The sequence below is a fragment of the Acinonyx jubatus genome, chromosome C2, assembly GCF_027475565.1.
Source record: "Acinonyx jubatus isolate Ajub_Pintada_27869175 chromosome C2, VMU_Ajub_asm_v1.0, whole genome shotgun sequence".
Classification (NCBI taxonomy): domain Eukaryota; kingdom Metazoa; phylum Chordata; class Mammalia; order Carnivora; family Felidae; genus Acinonyx; species Acinonyx jubatus.
Genome location: NC_069384.1, coordinates 11,488,445 through 11,504,122, shown reverse-complemented (window position 1 = coordinate 11,504,122; position 15,678 = coordinate 11,488,445). Strand labels below are relative to the sequence as shown.

Genomic DNA, 15,678 nt, shown 5'->3' with positions numbered 1-15,678 from the left:
GGGCCTCATAGGCATGTAAAAAAGGCTTGGTGTCAATCCAGAAGCTCTGATCTGAATTAGGCTTGTTCTCTGACTTGTGTGCATTCCTCTGGCTCCTCCGCCCCTTCCATCACCTCCTGCTCCGCTTCTTCCCATTGGTGCTGTACTCCCTCTGTCTCTTGGAGGAGTAGTTTTATGCTGGGTCTCTTTGCTCCTGTTACTTGTAGCGGGGTTCTGCCTCTGCCCCTCCATTGTTGATTCCCATACACAGATTTCCGTCCATTTGTTTCTTGACCTTTCTGTGACTTTCGACACATTTCTTCTTCTTCTTCGTCTTTTTTTTTTCTTCTTAATTTTATTTAATCTCTACATCCAGTGTAAGGCTTGAACTCCCAAACCAGAGATCAAGAGTCCCGTGCTCTTCAGACTGAGCCAGCCAGGCGCCCCTCGGCCCATTTCTTCTTGAAAAACACTGTTCTACTTTGGCTTTCTCTGCCTTATACTCTGTGTTTTTCTTCTCCCTTACATCTAGGACTTAGTCTCTTTTGAGGGCTCTTTACCTTGTATGTTGCTGTCTCTAGAGCTGTTACATCTACCCTCTTTTGACCCTCCACTGTCTTCCAGGACAGTCATCTCCCCTGTTGGAGTTTTAGCCACCATGAATAAATCCTGTTATCTGTGTATACCTGGAGTTCTGCCTCCTGAGTTCTAACCCTTTGCCTACAGCAATTATTTATTGAGTACCTACTAAACATCAATAACCATGTCAAATGCTCTGTGGTATAATAAAAAAAAAGTGTAGTTGGTCTTTCTCCCTGGTTCCAGACACAGAGCTCTGGAAATCTTTGGAATTTCCTGAGTGGTGGGAGTGTCTTTGTTACTCAAAATTAGCCTCTTTAGATTTTACCTGAGTTTATGCTAATGAGGTGACTTTTAGCCCCTTACCCCCCAACAAGGGAGAGGGACTGGAAATTGAGTTTAATCACGTGGGCAGTGATTTAATTAGTCATGTCTCATAAAGCCCCTTATAAATATGCCAGGATGGTGAGGTTTGGTGAACATTTGGACATGTAGATGGGTAGGCACAATATTCCACAGAGGAGGAGGAGAGGGCATGGATGCTCTTCAACTCCCCTCCGCCATACTTTGCCCTGAGTCTCTTCCATTTAGTTGTCCCAGAGTTGTATCCTTCATAATAAAACTAATCATAAGTGTGATGAAGTTTTGGGGTGATGGTGGGGTGGTCCAGAGCTGACGGCCAAGAAAGAATTCTTGAAGACGTCTTTGGTGCAAAAAGGTGATTTTATTAAAGCACGGGACAGAACCCATGGACGACAGGAAGAGCTGCACTGGGGTCCTGATGGGTAGCTCATTATATATTCTCAGGATGGGAGCGGGTCAGGGATAGAGTAAGTCTCTAAGGTAGTTTGGAAACAAGGTTTCCAGCACCTTGAGGGGCTAGCTGTTGCTAGGGAAACACCATTTATTACCGTTTAATAAAACCTCAGTCATGAGACCCTTCAGATACATATCGGGGGGTGGGGCATAAGCTTGTGGAGTATGAGCGCCAGCATATATCTTGGGGTAATTGAGATAAGGGAAGTAGACTTACAGGATCCTCAGATCCTTGAGGTTGGGATAATGTTAAGCTAAGATTCTCTTTTGCCCCCTAGCAAAGTGTCATCATCTAGGCTGCTGAGCTCCTAGAGGGCGGTCACTCTGCCCTTGTCAAGGACTTGTCAGTGGGCTATAGGCAGTAAGGGAATTTAATTTTTCATTTGCCTTAGTTTCCCCACATCACCATGGCAAGCACTTAAACGCCTTCCCTTTGTTCTTGGGGAGCCAGGGATGTCTGAGGAATATCACACATATTCCACCCTGGAGGGAGGGGGCAGTGCTGTTAGTCTGTATTTTGCCCTCAGCTAGCTCCATACTCCCTCATCAGGTATAGTGCTTTCCTAAGATTGGTGAGTAGTTCTAACAAATTACTGAACCTGGGGGAGGGTGGCAGTTGTGGGAACCCCCAAATTTGTAGTCTTCCTGCAGAAGTGCTGGTACTTTAGGGGCTACTTAAGACTTGTGACTGGTGTCTGAAACGGGACTGAGCCCTTTACCTGTGGGATCTGTACTAATTCCAGGTAGATAGAGTCAGAATCGAATTTTAGGACACTCAGTTGAAATCAGAGAGCTGTTGTTAGAACTGATCACCTGGCTGTGGAGCATCTCAATCTTTCTGTATGGAATAGACTCAGTACCTGTCTATAAACCAGATAGGTGGACAGATGGTTGCAGTGTATCCATGCAAGCTGGCAGCCTGGACCTTTTCTCTCTGATTCTGAAGTTGGTTGCTACATTCTGTCAATTCTTCTGCCCCTGGAACATCTTTTGGTTTCATCTCTTTCTCTCTGTGTCCATCGCTGTTGTCTTAGCCCCGATTTCATCATTTTTCATGTTACCACTTGGCTGTTACTGACTGGTCGGGCTTCTAGTTATTGGGGACCTCACGGAGCTTTATGTGGGTTGTGTTTTTAAATGTATCACTGTTTGCCAGGTTAGAAATAAAAATTGAGAAATGTACAAAGTATTTTATTAGTGTATTGAAAATACCTGTAATAAACCCACCGCGTGCTTACATAAATAACAGATTTTTTATGAAAACTGTTTTACAAAAGAAAAAAATAATTTAATGAGAAGAGAGCATCGTTTTACATTTTTGCAAACCTCTTTTAAAGTCTGGCTTAATAGAAGACAGCTGGCTTTTCATATCTGCTCCTGCAGTCAGTTGGTTGCGAAATGTTGTTTTGGTTGAAGTAGTTGAAAGAAATCTGGCCTTACACAGATATGTAGTTGGAAAAGCCAGGAGCCTTTTGATGGCATTTTCAGAAAATTGTGGTTATTCTTTGATACCATACCAAAATTTGACACTGCTAGTTTCTTAAGGTTAGTGGCAATGCGGAATCTGAAATTATGTTAGTGAACTTTTCATACTCCGTTACAAAAACATCTATAGTCCATCCTGCTGTTTGGATGACATTTTACACCTTTGTGATTTTGTAAGATCATGTGTTGGTCATTCGGAAAATATTAATTCACTGATTTATGTAGATCTTGCAAATGTTGATATGTTTCATTGAATAATACTACTTTAACATCCCATTTGTTAGTATCACCACCCATCTTATTGGAAAAATTTCTCAATGTTAAGAAGTCTAACTCAAAATGACAGATACTAGTTTTCCAAATTCAAAATTTTTGCTCAAAAGCTTAACTTTTATCATTAGCCAAGTTACTATCCGTTTTTCTTGAAGCAATAGGCTCATTTCATTTTTGAGAAACCACCTGCCAAATACTTAAGTCTGAGTAAACATAGTTTTTCTGTTGTTTTGCCAAGTAAGAATTGTGTTCCATGAAAAAAGTGCCTAATTCAGCTTGCAACTCATTTGCACAACTGTGTTTTCTTAAGACATCGGTCATAGTCTGTGTGCCATAGGGATGCTTTATGATTACTTCCCTTTTTATTTTTATTTTTATTTATTTTTTATTTTATTTTTTTTCTTAATGTTTTTATTTATTTTTGAGACAGAGACAGAGCATGAGCAGGGAAGGGGCAGAGAGAGAGGGAGACACAGAATCCGAAGCAGGCTCCAGGCTCTGAGCCACCAGCACAGAGCCCAATATGGGGCTCGAACTCACAGACTGTGAGATCATGACCTGAGCCAAAGTTGGATGCTCAATCGACTGAGCCACCCAGGCGCCCCTGATTACTTCCCTTTTAGTCATACAAATAATAAACACATTTATTCAAGGGTTGAGATTTAATAGTTATCATTCCTAATGACTTATCAAGGACCTTCTGAAGCAAAACTGATTTTTTTTCTGAGATAGACAACACGCGTTGGGGGGAGGGGCAGAGAGAGAGGGAGCGAGAACTCCAAGCAGGCTCCACAGGTCAGCGCAGAGCCCGATATGGGGCTTGAACTCATGAACCGTGAGTGAAATCATGACCTGAACCAAAGTTGGATGCTTAAATGACTGAGCCACCCAGGCGCCCCCTGATTTTATTTAACGTGTGTGTGGCAGTGAGGAATACATAACCACCAGTACAGTTTGGTGCCACTGCTAAGGTGGCAGCAGTTTACCCAGCCTTGTTTTTGTGTCACTGCAAATATAAACACAATGAAAATAATGTCCGGGTACCATTATGGTCATAGTTTTGGCCTTTTGGACCCTTTGAAATGGTCTTGGGAACTCCAGAGACCCAGGAACCACCTTGAGAATTCCTACCTTATAAAATTTAAACCTTTTTGCCCAGTTTATTTTTTTATTATTTCTTAAAAACTTAAAAAAAAATTTTTTTATGTTTATTTTTTAACAGAGCAAGCCAGGGAGGGGCAGAGAGAAAGGGAGAGAGAGAGAATCCCAAGCAGGCTTCACATTGCCAGCACAGAGCCCTATATGGGGTTCCGTCTCATGAACCGTGAGATCATGACCCAAGCCGAAATCAGGAGTCAGATGCTTAAGCGACTGAGCCACCCAGATGCCCCAAGAGGAAAGCAGTTTACATTCCTCTTGTGGACTTAAATGTATTCATGTTAGTGTATTGCATGTTGAACCTTCATACCTCTAATTAAATGAAACATGTCAGCAAATAGGTGGTAGGATATATATAGAGAGAGAGCCTCCAGCAGAGCCTTCTGCTGTGTCAGATGTAAGATTATACTTAGGTCTGGCCCAAGGAATAAACTAATTTTCCTTTATAAGTATACAAATGGTATCTGTTTTCCTAATCAGGAGACTCTCCTGGTATCATCTAGATTTTGGGTTATATGCAGTTGAGTTCATCAGATAAGTGACCTGTAGGTAAGTAATCAGAGTTGCTCTTAGCTTTTATAGAATTTGCTTTAGAATGGCTTCTGGTATTATCTGACTCACACCCATGACTTCACACATACACAGGAATGTTTACTGAGTACCTGTCATGTCTCGTGTGTTTGGCAAGAAGCTTTCCCTATGTCCTGTCTAAAACTGGTTTTCTGTAAAGCTGTGAGATAGATGGTAAATACCCTTATGTTACAGATGAGAAAACAACCTCAATTTGCTATCATTTGTCATAATGAAAACATTCCAAAGGACACATTGGGTAGCTGAACTTAAATAAAAAATTCTTGAATTACCACAAAAGTAGATAGGAGTATTACAACATTATGAAATGAAATTTGGTATAAATGAGCATTTATCATGATTTCAGGGCTTTAGTCTACCTTTCAATTCTAAAAGGAGCAGGAATTGTCTGTAAAGGATTTTTTAAATACAACCTAAAGTTCTTTCACATTCTGAGGGCCCATAAACTCTAGACAGGTATAGCAATGCTGGATTCATTAGGCAGTCATGCGTGTAATTATTCCTCAGAAAATGAAATCTATAAACTTTGGCATTGTGCTTATATTGGTTTTGTTATGAAATACGTTACCTTTTAGATTTCTTCTCAAGTTTGAGATTTAGTTTACAAAACCACTAACTGGTATATAATTATATTGGAAATTTGAATTAGAAGGGCCTTTAGGCCCTGGCTTTGCTGGTAACTGTAACCTCTTATAATTGCTGTCAAGATGTGATCTAGACACCCTTGGAAATAGACAGTTGAGTCACAGTATCCTAAATAGTCTTTTGTCAGATTCAAAAATGTTAGAAAAGATCTAAATTGGAATGATAAAATGGCATTCACCCATCTGGTTTTGGGTTTACTTCTTTGTGACATTTTTAAACCTGATTTTTTTTTTTTAAGTTTTATTTTTTTTGAGAGAGATGGAGAGAGAACACACTCGAACAGGGGAGGAACCTACTCACCGTGAGATCATGAAGTGAGCCGAAATCAAGAGTCAGCCACTCAACCGACTGAGCCACCCAGGTGCCCCCCTAAATCTGATTAAGAGGCAAGTTCTAGGGGTACCTGGGTGGCTCAGTCGATTGAGCATCTGACTCTTGATTTCAGCTCAGGTCATGATCCCCCAGGGTCATGGGATGGAGCCCCAGTCAGGCTTTGCGCTGAGTGTGGAGCTTGCTTAAGATTCTCTCCTTCTCTGCCCCTCTCCCCCATGCTCGTGTGTGCTCGCTCTCTTTCTCTGTGTCTCTGTTAAAAAAAAAAAAAAAAAAGATTTGTACAGACAGTGGAGAGCTGGAACTTGAAAGTAACATATCAAAATGTAGCTACTAACATTTTAAGTCCTGAGTTATGTAACTGTGCAAGATTTATTGTTATTTCATGATTGTACAGCAAAGGGATTAAAAGCACAAATTTTGAAGCAAAACTGCTCAGCTGTTGACTGCATAACCATAAGCTAGCTATTTCACTTTGCTATACCTCTGTTTCCTCATCTGTATAATGGGGTTGATTATAGTTCTTACCTTGTATGGTTGTTGTGAGGATGTTAAAGCATCTAGCACAGTGCTTCACTAAATAGTAAGTGCTTATTATGAGAAATGACTATTATCATCACCATCTTTATTTTGTTATCATCTGTGATCCAATCCTGGATTTGTAATTTAAAACAAAAATGAAGGTGTTATATAGTCTGTTTGCCAGTTGATTCTGTGACCATTTTTAATTTCTCAGTTCTTTTTGTCATGTGGAAGGTTGGTATTGGTTTTAAGCTTGGTAGAGAGAGGAGGATCAGATCCGTGGTTGGTTTAAAGTGCTTTCATGTACTGGTAAAACATAATTAGACGTAAGAATTTTTAACAATCCAACAACAAAAAGAACCCAGTTTTTAAAATGGGCAAAAGACATGAATAGGCATTTCTCCAAAGAAGATCTACAAATAGCAAACAACGCTTTTAGTTGTTAGAGAAATAGAAATCAAAACTGAGATGCCATTTCACACCCATTAGGATGGCTATCATAAAAGAAAAAAAAAAAGGAAAATGACAAGTGTTGGCAAGAACGTGGAGAAACTGGAAGCCTTATACGTTAGTGGTAGGAATGTAAAATGGCACTGCTGTAACAGAACAGTTTTGTAGTTTCTTAATAAGCTAAATATAGAGATACAGAGTTATCATATGGCCGTAGCAATTATATCCCTAGGTATATATCCCAAAGGATTGAAAACAGATGTTGAGACAAAAACTGACAGATCCTCATTCATTTTCTTTTGGGATGATGATAATATTCTGGAATTCATTGTTGGTTATGGTTGCACAATGCTGTGAATATATTAAATGTCATTGAATTATACATTTCATAGTGGTTAAAATGGTAATTTTTGTTATATGCGTTCACTATTTATTTATTTATTTATTCATGTATTTACTTATTTTAAGTAAGGTCAGTGCCCAACATGGGGCTTGAACTCATGACCCTGAGATGAGGAGTCACATGCTGTCCCCACTGAGCCAGCCAGGCACCCCTGTGTTCACAATTTTTAAAATGGAAAGAAATTAGACATAACATTTAGTCTACCATAGTGGCAATTTTGTCAAAATATTTTCTTAAACTATTTTTCTGTAATTTTAGGATAGGATCATTTGCAGTTCATATATAGTTCAATGAAATGTATCGTAATTTTTCTTATGTAGATCTAGAAAAGGTAGAAGATGAAAGCCATGAGAATTTTGATACTCATTCTTTCCTTAGTGCAGAGGTTCTCAGAGTGTGGTCTGGAGCCTCTGGGGACTCATTGAGACAATATAAAACAGTCTGCAAGTTCAGATTATTTTTATAATGATAGTGGTTATTTCTTCTTTTTATTCTCATTCTCTGTAGGTGCACAGCCTGGTTTTCTAGTGGCTGTATGATGTTTGAGGACATCATCTCTTTGATGGCTAATGGTTTATGTGCTTGTATATGTCTGTTTCTTATAAGTTTCTAAGGTAAATTCTTTGGGATCCTCAATTTTTAAAGAGTATAAAAGAGTCCTGAAGCCAGAAATGTAGAGAACCAATGTCTTAGTGAACATGTTATATGCTAATAATAAAAAATTATGTATGCAGTGCATGTGTTATGCAGTTTTGGAAATACAGGGAGAATAAATTGTCAGCCAAATGATTTTTTGTGGTTGTTTTATGTCTTTATTCCTCAGAGATGATTAGATTCGGAACCAAGGTGTTCTTTTTGAGACACTGTAAGTCTCTAGTTTAGGAAAAGGATCTCAGTTACTGAGAAAGTTTATGGTTGTGAATTTGAACAACTTTTACAATAGGAGTGATACCAGATACGGTGATTAATTTTACCATATTCAGTTCCCCCAGACTTTTGTAATCTGTGATGCATTTGAAGTATAATAACAACTAATGTTTACTGAACGCTTACTGTGTGTTTTCCCATGTAATGATTCGTCTGCTCCTCCCAACAACTCTGCAGAATAGGTACTGTTATAATGGTTAGTTAACTTGCCCATGATCCCACACCCAGAAAGTGGCAGATCTGGTATTAGGGCCCATGCAGTCTGACTGGAGTCTGTGCTGTGAACCACTGTGCCATTTGCTATCTCTGCCTATGCGTGCTGTATAAATACTAGCTCTCTGGGAGTATATATAGGAAGTTCCCATTCAGAGGGCTCATACTTCAAGCTCTTTGTTGTACAGTTGACTCATGAACAACGAGGGGGTTAGGGGTGCTAACCCTTAGACGGTCAAAAATCCAGATATACTTTTTCACTCCCCCAAAACTTAACTGGAAATAGCCTACTGTTGACTGGAAGCCTTACTGATAACGTAAACAGACTAGTGACACACACTTTGTGTGCTATGTGTATTATACACTGTATTCTTAAAGTAAGAGAGAGGAAAGAAAATGCTACTGGGAGAATCACAAAGAGGAGAAAATACATTTATAGTCTATACGGTACGGGAAAAAATCTGCATATAAGTGGACCCATGTGGTTGAACCCAGTTCATGGGTCAGTTGTACTGCATGGCAGTGGTGGTGGAATTGGGAGGCGTCTTGGGCCTGGTGCGTAAGCCAAGGGCACCAGCAAAGAGCTGGAGGTAGTTGGAGGAGAGACGGGAGCTGTGAGGGCCAGACTCATGCCCAGGGTGCTTCTGGTCCAGACTTTTAATTGGATGTTTCTTTTCTTAGAGATTGGCTCTGCTTATGGCCTCTAAGAGATATCTCCTCTTTTCTATCTTTGGAACAAGATAGATTTTCACAGTTTTCTCCTAGTCTCTGTCTTTGAGGCAAGCACTTATTCCATTTGAACTTTTCTGACGGTTTTTACTAAAAACTAGAAATGAGAAAATTGAAATGGGGAGGGTGTTCAAAGATACCCTTTTAGGAAAGTAACTCAGAACTAAATAAGCACAAATGTGGTACCGATGGGGGTCTTTGGAATTCAAATAATCAAGGTACTTCGGTAAGAGGGTAACTTGGCCTTGGTGTGAGCCCCTCCAGGCTCATCCTCTTTGGAGCTAGGCTGGGTGCTTTTTTTTTTTTTTTTTTTTAATGTTTATTTTTGAGAGAGAGAGAGAGAGAGAGAGAGAGAGCACATGAGTGGGGTAGGAGCAGAGAGAGAAGAAGACACAGAATCCGAAGCAGGCTCCAGGCTTTGAGCTGTCAGCACTGAGCCCAATGCAGGGCTTGAACTCACAGACTGCGAGATCATGACCTGAGCTGAAGTCAGACGACGTTCAGCTGAGTCACCCAGGCGCCCCTAGGCTGGGTGCTTTGCTCGGAGAAGTAAGCCAGGCCTCTGGCCTTGAGCTAGAAGGGGGGAATGTCAACCAGAACCTGCCTTAGGAGTAGAGGATGTGCTCTCCTACCTCCTGTTTTGCTTCCGCTTGTCAGTCTTACTGCCACAGATCCCTTTCTAGCACCAAGAGCCATACTGGCGTGAAGTAGGAAGCAGGGATGGGGTCTGAGGATATTCCCCGCAGTTAGTGTGAAGGGGAGGCTCCATTAGTGTTAAAATTAGGCGTTACAGTACTTTCTCTTTCCAGTTGTACTTCCCTTGAAAGATTTTCTTTGCTCTGTGGCCGTATCCGTTACTCTGTCCTGAACTCCTCGGGGGGGTGGGGGGGGCGGGCGGCGGGGAGCTCGGCTGTACAGGTGGCAGGCCCGGAGCCTCCCAACGGAGTAGAGGGAGCCAGAGCCTATGCTGGAGTCCAGCAGAAATGCTTGCAGGTGGCCCCTCCTTGCTGCTTCTTGGAACACCTCTGATTTAAAAGGTTTTTGAAGCTGAATCTTTAAAAATAATTCTGTGCAGAATCCTAAAGATGCTGACTGCAGGGGCCCGGGCACTGGGAGGAAGGAGAGCAGGTGTTCCCTCTCACGGCTCCTTTCCGTCATTGGTGGCCACGGGGCGCGATCCAGTTGTGTTCATGACTACTGTCCCAACATTCTGGTTCATTTGTGTATGTCAAAAGCAGGGAGAGAAGAAGTACATTCAGCTTTTATTATATACCTGCATGAAAAAGGGCTGTTTGTGCCAGTATTTTCATTTAAGCATTCATGTTTGTGGATTTATTTTGTACTTTTCAATTTTTTTTTAATTACACAAAATAACATGTTTCTGGTATTACAGTCTGAGTGGCTTCATATTTACTCAGCTGCCCGAGTCAGAAGCTTATACCTCATCCTGAATTCCTTAACCCCCTTGTAATTATGGACTATTGATCTGGCTTAGTTCTCAAAGATCCCTCACTCCACTCCTGCACCAACCTTGGACCTGGTCTCTCTCCAGCCAGTTTTGCCCTCTTTTCATATCTTTTTCCACTGAAGCCCCAGTTTTCAAGCTTTCTCATATTAGGAGCCCTTCATTCAACTGAGGAGCCCCAAGTAGCTTTTGTTTATGTAGGTTCTGTTTATTAATATTTATTATAATAACATTAAAGCTGAGAAATTACTCATTTTTAAACTTTTTGTTCATTAATTCATTTAAAACAAACCTATTACAAGTTTGGAGAAAGGCATCACAGTTAATTACACGACTTTGCTGGAACTGTGAACAACTTTTGACAAAACTCAAAACAGTGTTCTCTTGAATTATACTCCCAGCAAATTGAATGTATAGTAGAACCTTGCACAGTCTTGTGTGGTTATCTGTAAGATGGAATTTGGTTTTAGGCTCAGATAATTATAAATGGATTTTCTCCCCTATGTGAATGTCCAGAGACATTTGGAAGTTACATGGGATAATTCCTCGTATGAGACTGTTCTGAGCAGCCTGTTAAATGCCAGTGGTGCCTCCCAGTGAATGTGACAACCAAAAATACTAGGTTTTCCAATATCCATTGTGGAATTGCACACACCCATTGAGAACCACTGATTAATGGAATCTTGACTGGGTTTAAAAAAATTTTTCTTTAATGGGGGATGATCATTTTAAAAATAAATTACATTATAAAAGAACATAACAAAGGAAGGACAAGTGCCTGTAATCCCACCACCCAGTATAACCAATATTAATATTTTGTTCCATATTTGTGTTGCCTTTTTTTGATTCTTCTATAGATAATTTTTCCCATTCAAAAAATGGGACCATTTAGGGACACCTGGGTAGCTCAGTTGGTTAAGCGTCCAACTTCCGCTCAGGTCATGATCTCACGGTTTGTGGGTTCAAGCCCCGCATTGAGTTCTGTGCTGACAGCGCAGAGCCTGGAGCCTGCTTCGGATTCTGTGACTCCCTCTCTCTCTCTCTCCCCCTCCCTCTGCTCCCCTGATCGTGTTCTCTCTCTCTCTCTCTCTCTCTCCTCTCTCAAAAATAAATAAATATTAAAGAAAATGAGATCATTTATAAATTATTTTTTTTTTTTACTTGGCTTGATGCTACCTGATTTTACCTAATTCATATGCCTGTTTGAAAATCATAACATCATTTTTATTCTTGAATTGATCGTAAAATTAGCGTAATCTCATGTAAGGTGCAGGGGTACCTGGGTGGCTCATTCGGTTAAGCCTCTGACTTCAGCTCAGGTCATGATCTCAGGATTCACGAGTTTGAGCCCCACGTTGGGCTCCCTGTTGTCAGCACTGAGCCTGCTTCGGATCCTCTATTCCTCTCTCTTTCTGCCCCTCCTCCGCTTGTGCTCTCTCTCAAAAATAGATAAGTATTTTATAAAAAGAAATAAAATCATAACATTTTTATTATTGATTTGATTGTAAAATTAGCACAATCTCATGTAAGGTGCAAATAATGCATACTCATGTCTCCTTTTAAGAGTAAAAGTGGTGTTCACATTGGGACAAGGGTGGAGGGATCAGAGCAAAGCCTGGATTTGTACGGAGTTAGGTGGCATTGAACAAGTAAGTGACTTACCTCTCAAACTCCACCCAGTTTTCTTGTCTCTAACAAGTATTAGAGATAATGCATGTTTTAAAGTTCCCGCCCTAGGGGTGCCTGGGTGGCTCAATCAGTTAAGCTCTGACTTTGGCTCAGGTCATGATCTCACAGTCTATGGGGTGGAGCCCTGCATCGGGCTCTGTGCTGACAGCTCAGAGCCTGGAGCCTGCTTCAGATTCTATGTCTCCCTTTCTCTCTGCCCCTACCCTGGTTGCACTCTGTCTCTCAAAAATAAACATTTAAATGAATGAATGAATGAATAAAATAAAGTTCCTGCCCCAGGATAGAGGGAGATCCCTGTCTGGCCCCTTGCTGATACAAGTGGAATGCAGGCTTCTGGAGGGCAGGGTGGACGTCTTACATACCTTTTTTTTTTTGGTCTCTAGCACTAGCTCAGTACTTGATTCATCAATCCATCGAACAAATGCATGTGGCAAAAATTTGTTACTCTGTCTGACCGTGAATAAACCTTGTTTTCTTTCTATCATGCTTATACCCCCATCACAGGTAAACGACTATATTAATTATCATGTCAAATCTCAATAAATCTTGCCCCAAATGGGGTCATTCATTAGTTCAGGATAAAGATGTTTCTGAAGTTTTAGGCACACCTGATTGTTGCATTAATCTAGCTATGGCTTGAACATTATTATTACTCAGTATTCTGGCTAATTGATTGTGCAGGCCTACCATTGACACGTGTAATTAAATGAGCTTGCATTTAGCGTGTCCCTGAAGCCAGTTGTGTTTACCTCAGAGGCTGTCGGCTTGAAACCATGTCTTTAGGACTCATTGGTCCCTTTAAGACATCTTCACAGGTATGCTTTTCTTTCATTGTGGATCTTTTTTTCTTTCAAAATTTTATTTGCAGCTGTTAAGATAGGAGATTTAACTGTTCAGTCCCCTTGAATGTTTTAATTTTGTTACTATTGGAATTCTGAAAAATTTAATCTGAAAAATGATTGGACTGTTTTTAGGAGAGTTTCTGGATTCAGAAAGGCCCAAAGCATAGAGGCTGAAATAGTGGTTCTTAGCCTTTCGCATGCATCAGAATCACCTGAAAGACTTGATAAAAAGTCAGGTTGGTGCCCACCTGGTTTCTTATTCACCATGTCAGAGCAGGGCCCAAGAATTTGCATTCTAACCAGCTCATTCTATATCTCAGTAGAGCAGGTCAGGGACCAGACCCTGGCAACCACTGGGCTAAAGTGTTATTGAAGTCACCTAAGGTGACAATATGGAGGGAGATGATGGAGCCCAGTGTGTTTCAGGAAAGTCCCTTTGTGCTCCCCGAAGATATTAGAATAATAAAGAAAAACTAGTTTTGGAACAGGAAAAGAAGGCAAACATGGGCATAAATCCTTGAAAATACTGTGTGATAGTTGGTATGGTTAAAATCAAGATAGCACAAGAGGGTTGGGAATAACAATTTTTAAAAGTTTATTTTACCTTTTAAAAAGTAAGTAATGAAATGCATGTTCACAAGGGAAAGTATATAAATACAGAAAATTTTCTATTCTAGAAGAGAAGAGAAAATTCCTCATTATAATTTTGTCATTTGAAGATGTCTTGTTATTTTTTTTTATAATTTCCATTCAGTAAGTCTTTTATGCACAAGATCTTTTATGCATATTCTCTTTTGATTTTGTCCCCTCAAATGAAGTTTTAATTATCCAACAATATATGCTCATTATAATGAAAGAAAAAAGATCATAAAGAACACTTAATCCTTCCAGACAGACACACTGCTTTTAGCTTCCTGAAATTTTATCATTAGAGATCTTCCTATGAAGATACCTATTGTTAAATATTAACCCGACCATATGGTTTTACTACTTAAATTTTTTCTGCAATATCTTTTCGTGTCATTAATTTTTTTAATGTTTATTTTTTTGAGTGAGAGAGAGAGAGAGAGCGAGCGCGGGGGAGGGGCAGAGAGAGAGAGAGGGAGACACAGAATTCGAAGCAGGCTCCAGGCTCTGAGCTGTCAGCACAGAGGCCGGCATGGGGCTCGAACCCACAAGCTGCGAGATCACGACCTGAGCTGAAGTCAGATGCCCAGCTGACTGAGCCACCCAGGTGCCCTTCTTTTCGTGTCATTCATTAGATGTGATTCTGAAGCAACCTTTTTAGGTACAGAATATCCTAATCTGATAAACATAATTTATACCTAAATCTTTTCAAACAGCCCCTGAAACCCTTCACCCTTAGGATGGAGTCCCTGAAGTGCAATTGGCAGGTCAAAGAGCGTATAAAATCTAAGGCTCCTGATATAATTTACCAAATTGTCTTCAGAAAGGGCTTAGTAATTACTGCCCGGGCTCCAAGTCTACATCATAGCCGTTTTAATGTTTGCCAGTTTGATAGGTGAAATACAGTATCTCCTTGTTTTCATTCTGTTCTTTTGAGGATAAGAAGCTTAGCACTTTTTTTCATATGTTAATTGCTCGTTTATATTTCTTCTCTTTTGAATTTCTGCTCTTGTCCTTGTCACATTTTCTTCTGGAGTTAATATTTTTTATTAATCTATGTGAGCTCCTTACTTAGGGATTTTAATTCCTAATGTCAAATGCTTCAGATATTTATGACCAATTTTTTATTTGCTTTGAAAACTTGTAGTATGGTTCTTTTATAGAAGTGTTTAGTTACCTCCCCCGCCCCGCCCAGTCCATCATGATTTTCCATTTTTAAGGATTTTTTTCCCCCGTGATGTTAAACTAGAAAATTCTCTCCACGATTTGATAAAATGTTAACCCTTATTTTCTCTTAGCACACTTTCGTAGTTTCGTTTTTTCACTGAAATCTTTAAACCATATGTAATTTATTCTAGTGTGAACAAGTGTGATTTACATTTTTTTTCATTTTAACTGTTAGGTGATATGTTTTCTTAATATTTAATTATTCTGATCACACTATGAAAACAGGCAAACTTAGATAGAAAGTTGGAGATAAGCATTAAGTTTTTATTTTTTTAATGTTTATTTTAAGAGAGAGAATACACGCGTACATGAGAGCACAAGCAGGGGAGGGGCAGAGGGAGAGAGAGAGAATCCCAAGCAGGCTTCTTGCAGAGCCCTATATGGGGCTCGATCCCATGAACTGTTGAGATCATGACCTGAGCTGAAATCAAGAGTCAGACACTTAATCGACTGAGCCCCTCAGGTGCCCCAATAAGCATTGTTTTCACACTGCTTTGAAAACCACTGGGGATTCTGAGAAGGCTTTAAAGGATTTGACATGGGAATATAGAAGTAGGAGAGCAGGGAAGAGCTGGGCAAGTATGTGGGCATTTGTAGTTCCAACTTCTCCCAAGAACTACAGACTTATATGGTCAGCGGGGCACCTGCTAGGCAGATCTTCTTGGGTAGCTAATAATAGGCTGTTTAAAATTAACATGGTCAAAACAGAATTCTTTTTTTTTTTTTTA

General features: G+C 40.1%; 1 protein-coding gene, 1 long non-coding RNA gene and 1 other non-coding gene across 13 annotated transcripts in view; 1 reads left to right on the top strand and 2 right to left on the bottom strand.

Annotated features, from left to right (window-relative positions):
• The window catches only part of ITSN1 (intersectin 1), a 217,817-nt gene that overhangs the window by 14,475 nt on the left and 187,664 nt on the right, over positions 1-15,678 (top strand). The window lies entirely within an intron of this gene.
• Positions 1-15,678, bottom strand: part of LOC106966450 (uncharacterized) — a 54,953-nt gene that overhangs the window by 7,960 nt on the left and 31,315 nt on the right. For 2 of the 4 annotated variants that reach the window (XR_008297554.1, XR_008297556.1), the window contains exon 4: positions 11,845-12,003. The exons of the other annotated variants lie outside the window; for them this stretch is intronic. This is a non-coding gene — a long non-coding RNA (uncharacterized LOC106966450). The remainder of the gene's footprint in view (positions 1-11,844; positions 12,004-15,678) is intronic. 4 annotated transcript variants of the gene reach the window in all.
• On the bottom strand, positions 7,306-7,378 carry TRNAR-CCU (transfer RNA arginine (anticodon CCU)). The gene has a single exon. It is a non-coding gene; the product is annotated as a tRNA-Arg (tRNA).